This window comes from Drosophila obscura, unplaced genomic scaffold (assembly GCF_018151105.1).
Source record: "Drosophila obscura isolate BZ-5 IFL unplaced genomic scaffold, ASM1815110v1 contig_95, whole genome shotgun sequence".
Classification (NCBI taxonomy): domain Eukaryota; kingdom Metazoa; phylum Arthropoda; class Insecta; order Diptera; family Drosophilidae; genus Drosophila; species Drosophila obscura.
Window position 1 is genome coordinate 122,718 of NW_024542889.1, and position 12,019 is coordinate 134,736.

Below are 12,019 nucleotides of genomic sequence, written 5' to 3' on the forward strand. Positions count from 1 at the left end.
CAGACGATCTAGTAATACTGGTAACGGGTAAATTTCTGCCCACAATCAGTGACCTTCTACAATCTGCACTTGGCACTACCGCCAGCTGGGCACGCCAGAACGGTTTGGGGGTCAATCCTCAAAAAACAGAACTGGTGCTGTTCTCACGAAGATATAAGATACCGAGTTTCAAACTACCAGCAATCGGTGGAACGACACTCGAGCTATTGAGCGAAGCCAAGTATCTTGGTGTCATCCTTGACTCCAAACTCTCCTGGAAGAGAAACACGGAGGAAAGGAAGAAAAAGGCAATGGCAGCTTTCTACACCTGTAGGAAGACTTTTGGACGAACATGGGGCTTACAGCCGCACATCATCCAATGGATGTATACAGCGGTAATAAGACCCATCCTGACATACGGAGGCATGGTATGGTGGGAAGCGGTTAACACCAAATCCCACCTGGAGAACCTCCGTAAAGTCCAACGGACAGCATGCCTTGGGGTCACCGGATCTCTCAAATCCACCCCACAGGCAGCTCTGGACACCATGTTAGGCCTGGAACCTTAAGTGCAAGGCTGAGACAAGTGCCGCTAGGCTATTAGCCGCGCAGTTCTTCAAGCCATCGCCTTATGGCCACGCCACTATACTCAGTATGGAAGATAGTGGAACGGCCAGGTGGAGTGACTACTGTGTCTCAGAGTTCTCATGGAAAAGAAACTTTAAAGGACACATACCGGATAGGGAGAAATGGAAGAGTAACACTGTCCTGGGGCAGAACGAGCTCTCCATTTTCACCGACGGGTCAAAGACGGCCGAAGGGACAGGAGCTGGAATCTTTTTCGAAGAACTAGCAACCAACATATCCCTAAGACTACCAGACTGGTGCAGTGTATTCCAGGCGGAGATATATGCAGTATGGCAAGCGGCAAAGTTGGTATACACCTTGGAGATACCACCGAGGAACATAGCAATCTGCGTTGACAGTCAAGCTGCCATCAAAGCCCTGGTATCCTGCAAGACCACAAGCTGACTCGTACGTGATACGGTGGACGCACTAAATCAGATCAGCGCGCACTCAATCACACTCACGTGGGTTCCGGGTCACACCGACATAGCGGGCAACGAGAGTGCGGACGAGTGTGCCAGAAATGGATCGGCCAAGCCAATGGCGGACGCAGTCAGCGACATAAGGAGACCACTACGAGACATCATCTCGCAGATGATGGGCCGAGCCAGAACGAGAACGGACAGGAGGTGGAACACCACACCAAACTGTGAGATCTCTCGCTCGCTCTGGCCCCACTACGACCTTAAACGCACCAAGACTCTCCTAAGCTTCAGGGAAGAGTCGGGTGCGAACACTGACGGGAGTTATAACGGGGCACTGTGTCATCGGCCGCATGGCCACAAGGTACAGACTGCCCCACCATGACTTCTGCCGCAGCTGCGGGGACGAGGAGGAAATAGAGAGCATCCAGCACCTTCTCTGCAACTGTCCTGCACTCATGGGGAGACGTCACCGAATACTCGGTGGCGCCTTCTACGAAGATCTGGACAGCCTGGCAAACATGCCTCTAGAGAAACTGGTGCTCTTTATAGAGGCCTCGGCATGGTTCGCGAAACCTCCCTAGGCACCGGACAATATCCCGTGACGAGTGTGGGCATCACAATGGGCAGACTTGCCTCCGAGTGACCTCGACTTCAGTCGAGCAGCCCTATAAACCTAACCTAACCTAACTGGACGAAAACAATTATAGCACATGGGAAGTTTTGATGAGAAGTGTTCTCATACAAAATGATTTGTGGCCAGTAGTGAGTGGTAAAATAGAGCTGAGTGAAAATGCAACTAATGAGAAACGCGCAGCTTTTGAGCTGAAAGATCAAAAGGCGTTGGCGTCAATATTACTTTGTGTTAAATCGACCCAACTGAACAATGTTAAAAATTGTGTATCATCTTCGCAGGCCTGGCAAAAGTTAAATGCAATTCACAGACCAAGCGGACCAGCAAGATGTGTGCTGCTAATCAAACAGTTGTTGTCGCTGAAAATGTCGGAAGACATGAATGCACAGGAATATTTGCACAAATTCCAGGTGGTACATGAGGCTTTAGCAGAGGTCAGCATAAAGGTTGATGAAAAGCTTTTATATGTTGTTTTGCTAAATGGTCTGCCAAAATCGTATGAAAGTTTTGTTGTTGCGATTGAGACGCGGGATGATTTACCGAGCTTAAGTGTGCTAAAAATTAAAATTTCTGAACAAGCGAATAGGCAGGAAGATATCGTTTACAAGGAAATAACAAGCAGCGCAGAACTACATGTTAGCCATGACAACAAAAACTTTAAGAAAAGCTTTAAGAAAGGCAAGAAGTGTTTTAATTGCGGAAAAGAAGGGCATTTTAAAACAGATTGTCGTGTCAAAAGAAAGCAGGAAGAAGTAAACAATAAGGGCGTAAGCTACAAAAGTGGGGAAAAATGGGGTACATTGCTTTGTGTAACCAAAGATACCAAAGTGGAACCTGAAAAATATGTACCAATTTTAAATGTTGCTAAGTCTGATGACCGGATGGTAAATGCATGGTGCATAGACAGTGGCGCAACGGCGCATTTATGTTGCGACAAGGATCGCTTTGTGTCGTTCACGTTAATCAAAAAGTATTTTTAGCCGGCGGGAAATCACTTATTCCTGAAGGGCATGGAACTGTAAAAGTAAAGTTCGGTGATAGAGCGGTTACAATGGATAATGTTATCTTGGTACCAGATTTACAGTACAATTTTATATCAGTCGCAAAAGCATTAAGCAATGGCAAACAAGTTTTGTTTGAGACATTTAGAAAATGGATTGTTTATGGTTAATGACAATCAGGAAAAGTGCATGAACATTGTAAATGTTGAGACAGATACATTTAAATGGCACAACAGGTTCGGTCATGTACATTTTGACGCACTAAAGGAAATGGCTAGTAAGGAGATGGTAATAGGTCTCAAGGGCATTTGCAACCCAAATAAGGTATGTGCAACATGCGCAAAAAGTAAAATTTGCGTTCAACCATTTCAATCGAGCTCAAACAGGTCAAAGGGTGTACTAGACGTGATACATAGTGACGTATGCGGTCCAATGCAAAAGCAATCGATAGGAGGAAATCGATATTTCGCAACATTTATTGATGATTGTTCCAGATATGTATCAGTATATTTTCTAAAATCCAAAGATCAGGTTTTTGATGCTTTTAAAGTGTTTAAAAGTCAAGTTGAGTGCCAAACTGGAAAACAAGTTAAAGTTCTACGAAGCGACAATGGCCGAGAATACATTTCAAACGTTTTTGATAGGTATCTGAAAGAAAATGGAATAATGAGAAACTTAACAGTGCCATATACATCGCAACAAAACGGAGTTGCAGAAAGGGCGAACAGAACATTGGTTGAAATGGCAAGAAGTATGCTGTTGCATTCTGGGTTGAGTGAATGCTATTGGGCTGAAGCGATTCGAACTGCCGCATATTTGCGAAATAGAGTGGCAACAAGTTCCCTGAATGGTGTTACACCATTTGAAATCTGGACAGGTAGAAAGCCAGTGGTATCGCACTTAAGAGTTTTTGGCTCAGTAGCAATTGCTTTAGATAAAACTAAGAAATCAAAGTTCGCACAAAAAGGTTTTGAGTATGTAATGGTGGGATACTCCGATACGGCCAAAGCATATCGATTGGTCAGTAAAGAAAACAGAAAACTCATAGAGAGTAGGGATGTCATTTTTGTAGAACCTGAAGGGGACAGACTAGAGCCATCAGATTCTAATGACATGGCATCAGTTGAGGTTCAACAAAACCAGGACTCTGAATACGATATAGAAAACGAGTCTTCTACAGATCCAGAAAATGCACCAGAGATTCAGGAGGAGAATAGGTCCGATAACAAAATTCTTGCATTTCCAGAACCCAAGAGAGGACCAGGTCGTCCATCCATCGTACGTACGGGCAAACCAGGAAGACCGAGGAAAGAATATCATATGCTCAATGCGATACTAGCAACAGACGTACAAGTTCCTCAAAACTACGAAGAAGCTGAACGGGTAACTGAAGGTGAGCTATGGAAAGCATCCATGAAGGACGAGTACGAATCCCTCGTCAAGAATGGCACGTGGTCGCTTACTGAATTGCCTAGCGACATGAGGGCTATTGGATGCAGATGGGTTTACGCTGTCAAGTCAAATCCGGATGGAAGCGTGAACAGACTGAAATCACGTTTGGTAGCAAAAGGTTGTAGCCAACGCTACGGGATCGACTACAAGGAGACATTCGCACCGGTTGTTCGCCATGCAACTATCAGGTTGATAATTGCACTTGCAGTCGAACATGGCCTCCTCTAAACGGAGAATTGCAAGATGAGGTCTTTATGAGGCAACCCAAAGGCTTCGTCAGCGTTGATTATCCAAATCACGTTTTGAGTCTTCACAAGAGCATATATGGGCTTAAACAGTCAGGAAGAGTTTGGAACTCTATGTTAGATGCAACGCTGCGACGCATTGGATTTGTGCCGACTGCCAATGAACCATGCCTCTATTATAGACCAGGTAATAATATGTGTCTATTAGCTGTCTACGTAGATGACATTATTTTGGCGTGCAACGACCTGGACGATCTATCTGATATCAAAACAAAGATCGCAGCAGAATTTGACGTAGTTGACATCGGGCCTATGCATTACTTCCTAGGTATTGAAGTGAAACGTGAAGGCAGTACTGGAGCAATTTCAATCAGCCAACGGAAGTACATTAGAGAATTGCTCGAACAGTACAACATGAACGATTGTCGACAGACGCCCACGCCGCTGGAAGCTGGTTACCAGGTGTCATGCAACAGAGAGGACTGCCGCAAGGTCGACATGACATCGTTTCAAAAGCTAATTGGGGAGTTATCTTATCTTGCAGTTATGACTCGTCCGGACATTGCTCATTCAGTGAACAAGTTGGCACAACGCAACGCAACGGATCCCCATTCCGAGCATGAAGCGGCAGCTAAGCATATCCTTCGATATCTAGCCAAAACTATCGACTGGGAAATATGCTACACAAAACAAGGCAAGGCAATTGAGTGTTTTGTCGATGCAGATTGGGCAAGTGATATGACAAACCGCAAGTCATTCACTGGCTATGTATGCACCTTGGCAGGAGGAGCGATTTCTTGGGAGTCAAGAAAGCAATCGACAGTCGCGCTTAGTTCCACGGAGGCTGAGTACATCGCCTTATCATCTGCAGCAAAGGAGGCGATATACTTTCAAAACCTACTCATCGACTTGAAGCTGATGTCCAAAGAGTCAGCTATTCAGATGTACGGTGACAACATAGGAGCACAGCAGCTGGCTCGAAACCCTATGTTTCATGCACGTACAAAACACATCGACGTCAAGGTTCATCATGTTCGAGAGGTTCTTAAGAGAGGTGAAGTCGACATTGCGTATCTACCAACCGATGAAATGATAGCAGATGTCCTTACAAAGAACTTAGCCAAAGTTAAACATCATAAATTTGTATTCGCCTTTGGCTTAAAAGAAAGTTTATAATTTGCCTTGACATGTATTCGAAAGCTAGTTTAAGTAGCATTAAGTATGTTTAAATTTTGTAAGCATGCGTTGTGTTGAGGAGGAGTGTTCAAAGTGACCGCCACGATATATAAGTTATCGATCTCAAAGCAACACTGCGCATGTACACTGATGCTCCGAGGATCTATCGATACGAGATTTTTATGTGTCGTGTGCCTATATATTTCTCGCGAGCACGTCTCCTTACATTTTTCTGTACACATTATTATCCTACTCAATAAATAACTGAAACACATACTTATGCTGTAACTATTGGATTACGATTATGAATAATTTTATTTATTTTATCAGAAGTACTATTTTTTTAAAGATTTTTTTGAGTATTTTTCCACAAAAGACTTTCACCAGCAATTGAAATTGGAGCTTCTTGACCCCCAATAGGAATTATTTCTTTTAACCCATTCCAAATTCCTCTATTAAATACAGCAATTTTATTGGCATCAGGAATTACAGTAACTTGAGCACACCATAGATTAATAGAAAGAAATCATTCACAATCTACACAAGTGTTTTCCCTTATTTAAGGGACCTTTACGTATAATAAATTAATTAATTAATGAATAAACCTTTACGAACCTCCCATCCATTATTTAAAATTGCTAACAATGCATTAGTAGATTTACCCGCTCCTATTAATATTTCAAGATTATGAAATTTTGGTTCTTTATTAGGATTATGTTTAATTATTCAAATTTTAACAGGACTATTTTTAGCTATACATTACACAGCTGATGTAAATATAGCTTTTTACAGAATAAACCACATTTGTCGTGATGTAAATTACGGATGATTATTACGAACCTTACATGCAACGGTGCATAATTTTTTTTTATTTGTATTTATCTACATGTAGGACGAGGAATATATTACGGATCTTACTTATTCACCCCAACATGACTAGTCGGAGTAATTATTTTATTCTTACTAATAGGAACAGCTTTTATAGGTTACGTATTACCGTGAGGACAGATATCTTTTTGAGGAGCTACTGTAATTACAAATCTTTTATCAGCGTACCTTATTTAGGACTAGACTTAGTACAATGAGTATGAGGAGGATTTGCTGTTGATAACGCAACTTACCACAATTTTTTACATTTCATTTTATTTTACCATTTATTATATTAGCTATAACTATAATTCATTTATTATTTTTACACCAAACAGGGTCAAATAATCCGATTGGATTAAATTGAAATATTGATCAAATTCCTTTCCATCCTTATTTCACATTCAAGGATATCGTAGGTTTTATTGTTATAATCTTTTTATTAATTTTATTAGTTCTAATTAACCCTAATTTATTAGGAGACCCTGATAATTTCATTCCAGCTAACCCTTTAGTAACCCCAGCCCACATTCAACCTGAATGAAACTTTTTGTTTGCTTATGCAATCCTTCGATCAATTCCTAATAAATTAGGAGGAGTAATTGCTTTAGTATTATCAATCGCAATTTTAATAATTTTACCTTTTTATAACAAATCAAATCAAATTTTATTCTGAACTATATTAGTAACAGTAATTTTATTAACCTGAATTGGAGCCCGACCAGTAGAAGAACCTTACGTTTTATTAGGACAAATTTTAACAGTAATTTATTTTTTATACTATTTAATTAACCCTTTAGTAAGAAAATGATGAGATAATTTATTAAATTAATTAGTTAATGAGCTTGAACAAGCATATGTTTTGAAAACATAAGATAGAATTAAATTTTTCTATTAACTTAACTAAATAAAATTATTTACAATAAAGAAAATAATAAAATTTTAAACCCAATAAAAAACGAGAAGGAACGTGTGAGTCGCTTCTGGGGACGCGACTCTACTTATACCCGTACTCAGTCAGTATATACATTTTTGAGCATCTGATTTTTAAGAATTTTAGAAAAAAAAAAAAATTTTACATTTTACATTTTTTTGCTACATATGATATCTACATCTACATATACAATGTATATTCTACATCTAACTTGTAAGTAGCTATTATATAGGCACTCAACTATAGGACAGTGTTGGGAATACAATACAGAGAAGGAATTTAAACAGAATAGTAAAAAAAGGTTTAAGGTCAACGAGATCCTTTTACAGGTAAATGCTTTGGAAAAAAACTACCTCTAAACTATCACATCAGATATAGTTCAAGGAGATGAAAAACCTGTTTGACAGTGTTTTCGAAGAGCCTGAGTGAGAGGAAGGATCAAAGGGTAGAACTCGTTTAGAGAGAGAGAGAGGGAGAATGTAAGGATTGATTTTGATTTGTCACAATTTTCAGGTAAAAAAAAATCGATATTGATTTTACAGAATTTCCAGAGGAGAAAAGAACTTAGTTCACATTTTCACCGATAGTGAATTTTCAGGTAAAAAAAATCGATATTGATTTTACAGAATTTCCAGAGGAGAAAATAACTTAGTTCACATTTTCACCGATAGGTGGCGCCACCAAGTAGTAATGAAAAGGGACCTTCTACGTGTTGCGAGTAAATCCTAAATTCGCAACATGTTGCTTAAGGATGTGAAACATGATATTTGATTCAACAACCCTATTCTCAGCAACATGTGGTTTTCAAATAAATGGTTTCAGTTTCTGATATTTACCATGATCATGTTCAAATAAATATTTTTTTCATATTGTTTTGGGAAAATAAATGGTTTCAGTTTCTGATATTTACCATGATCATGTTGAAATAAAATAATTTATAAAAATATATATGGTTTAGTTTCTGATATTTACCATAATCATATCCTTTAAGAGTAGAGTTACCTATATTTATATATAGGATGTGCAATCAATGAATAAAAGTATAAGATGAATGCAAAGAGAACTTATTATAGTAAATATAAGAAGAAGGTCCCTTTTCATTACTACTTGGTGGCGCCACCTATCGGTGAAAATGTGAACTAAGTTATTTTCTCCTCTGGAAATTCTGTAAAATCAATATCGATTTTTTTTACCTGAAAATTCACTATCGGTGAAAATGTGAACTAAGTTCTTTTCTCCTCTGGAAATTCTGTAAAATCAATATCGATTTTTTTATACCCGTACTCAAAAAAGAGTTAAGGGGTATATTAGATTTGTGGTAAAAGTGGATGTGTGTAACGCAGAGAAGGAAAATTTTCCGACCCCATAAAGTATATATATTCTTGATCAGCATCAATAGCCGAGTCGATATAGCCCTGTCTGTCCGTCCGTCCGTCCGTCCGTCCGTCTGTCCGTCTGTCCGTCTCGATGAGCGCCTGGATCTCAGAGACTATAAGAGCTAGAGAAACCAAATTTGGTTTCCAGATTTATGTGATATCACACTGCTACAAGTGTATTTCAGAATTTCGCCCCGCCCCCTTCCGCCCACACAAAGAACGAAAATCTGTGGCAGGCACAATTTTAAAGATACGGTAAAACTAAAAACGCAGTATCGTAGAGAATGCCCATATCTACCAGATTGCCAAATCTGAACTAGATCGGATCATAATTATAGCCAGAATGAAGAAATTAATTTTCTGTTCCTTCCCCTGCCCCCTCCTGAACACAATAACGCAACTCATTTTCCTTCTCGCTCGCACACTCTGCCGCGTTCAGTGCGCGAGCAACCCCTAGCGGAGGAGATGTAGAATCTAAATGGTACATGTAGAATATACATGTTAGATGTATAATATAAATAGTATATGTAGATGTAGATAACAGATGTAGCAAAAAAATGTAAAATTTCTTTTTATACCCGTACTCAAAAAAGAGTTAAGGGGTATATTAGATTTGTGGTAAAAGTGGATGTGTGCAACGCAGAGAAGGAAACGTTTCCGACCCCATAAAGTATATATATTCTTGATCAGCACCAATAGCCGAGTCGATATAGCCATGTCCGTCTGTCCGTCCGTCCGTCCGTCTGTCCGTCTGTCCGTCTTGATGAGCGCCTAGATCTGAGAGACTATAAGAGCTAGAGAAACCAAATTTGGTTTCCAGACTCATGTGATATCACACTGCTACAAGTGTATTTCAAAATTTCGCCCCGCCCCCTTCCGCCCCCACAAAGGACGAAAATCTGTGGCAGGCACATTTTTAAAGATACGATAAAACTAAAAACGCAGTATCGTAGAGAATGCCCATATCTACCAGATTGCCGAATCTGAACTAGATCGGATTATAATTATAGCCAGAATGAAGAAATTAATTTTCTGTTGGTTCTCTCTCCTTCTCCAGCGCTGCTGACGCTACTGATTCTCTTTCTCGCTCGCACACTCTGCCGCGTTCAGTGCGCGAGCAACCCCTAACGGAGGAGATGTAGAATATAAATGGTACATGTACAATCTACATGTTAGATGTGGAATATACATTGTAGATGTAGATGTAGATAACAGATGTAGCAAAAATATGTAAAATGTAAAATTTTTTTTTTATTTTTAAATTCTAAAAAATCATAAGCTCAAAAATGTATATACTGACTGAGTACGGGTATAAGTAGAGTCGCGTCCCCAGAAGCGACTCACACGTTCCTTCTCGTTTTACCTGAAAATTGTGACAAATCAAAATCAATCCTTACATTCTCCCTCTCTCTCTCTCTAAACGAGTTCTACCCTTTGATCCTTCCTCTCACTCAGGCTCTTCGAAAACACTGTCAAACAGGTTTTTCATCTCCTTGAACTATATCTGATGTGATAGTTTAGAGGTAGTTTTTTTCCAAAGCATTTACCTGTAAAAGGATCTCGTTGACCTTAAACCTTTTTTTACTATTCTGTTTAAATTCCTTCTCTGTATTGTATTCCCAACACTGTCCTATAGTTGAGTGCCTATATAATAGCTACTCACAGCTATAAGCTATTACAGAAACTAGTAAACTGTATACAAAGATGGATAACCTAGAGGTCATTTTTATTGAGTCGCAACCGGAGGAAACCATAAATCTGGATTCTCAGCCAGACTCCGTGGACCTGTCACTGATTTTTGGAATTAAAACCCAAAATTATATCGAGAGGAATTGGAATCCTATTAATGAGATTAAATGGGATGATGATAGTGAGGATGATGACCTCATGATATCATCACAATACATTTTTGAGGAATATGTCGGTGAGGACTCCATGACTGAAACGCCATTCGTTTTTCCGGATGATGATCATATTTTCGATTTGGTCGATGATCAAGACTGCGGCGAAAGGGATCGACTCAGGGATCTACTTCGGGATGAAGATGACGCTGAGTTAATAGCGGCGTTGGAAAGAACTGAGGCTGGATTTAAATAAGGCGAGAAAGCATATGTATAATAAAAATATTCGATGTATTTTTCTAATCATAATATTATATACATACATACATAGGTATAATAAATAGAATACTACATTTAAGAAATTTATTTTCAATGTTTCCTTACTTCTGATTGGGTGAATTTCACTTCCTACTATTACATGTTACATCCCCCCAGAGAATCATAGGATTCGTTTGAAACAGGTTTTCCAAGCGAGGATTACACAAAAGAATAAGTGCATTTCAGGTATAGGTACCTGGTATTGAATGTATTTATTGGTTGAATTTCACATCCTATTATTACATAGTCAGCAGAAGAAATCGTTTTGAAACCGGTTTTAAACGAGTACTGAACCTGTTGAATACAAAAGACTGAGTAGGCGTTAGGCAGATAAATAGAACGCTTTTTATGAAAAACTCTTAGTTCTCTTCTAATAGTGAAAGTGATCAAACAAAATATAAAAATTTCAAAATGAATCCCGAAATCGCGTGCACTATGTGTTCAGAGTTTGTTAAATTAACAGAGTTCGCCTCTCACTACGACAGTTGCGTAGGAACCGCGGATTCCGATTAAGTGCAATCTATGCTATAAATCCTTAGAGGGAACAGAGATCGACTCTCATTATGAGAGTTGCTTAGGTCCCCAGAAAAAAGTTGAGTGCGATCTATGTTTGAATTTCCTCGACTAGCAGAGCTAGACTCTCATTATGAGGTATGTTCTGCTCAAAGAAATGCTTTCAACGTGCTAATGAGGAAATCTTCTTCGACAACTGACCTCCGAGAACAGTCAACTTCAAGATCTTCAAAACGGCCTAGAATGAATGCACCAGCGGAAAACATTGACTGTGCAATATGCGGTGAGAGTTACACTCCCTCGAAGGAAAAGCGCCATATTATGTCTGAAAAGCATAAGAATGCCGCTGCAGACCAAATACATAACAATCCTAATATTATCAACCTGGCATCAAACTCGAAATTTCCCATAAAATCATATCGGGTTCAATCCAGTAAAAGTAATCGGATTGACTTAAAAGATTTTTATAATGATTGTAAAAATGATATAATCAATTTACTTAATTGTTGTTTGAGCGAGTACAGAGCCGTAAAGTTCAATTTAAAAGTATATGGTCTGTATGTCAAGCAAACTGATGATGAAACCTTGACAGAAACAATGAAGCATTTCATATCTTCATACAAACCCATATATG

The 12,019-nt window shown here is 39.3% G+C and overlaps 1 pseudogene; it reads left to right on the forward strand.

The window, feature by feature from the left end:
• Nucleotides 1-6,131: 6,131 nt before the first annotated feature.
• Nucleotides 6,132-7,235, forward strand: LOC121405410 (annotated as a pseudogene).
• Nucleotides 7,236-12,019: the final 4,784 nt, after the last annotated feature.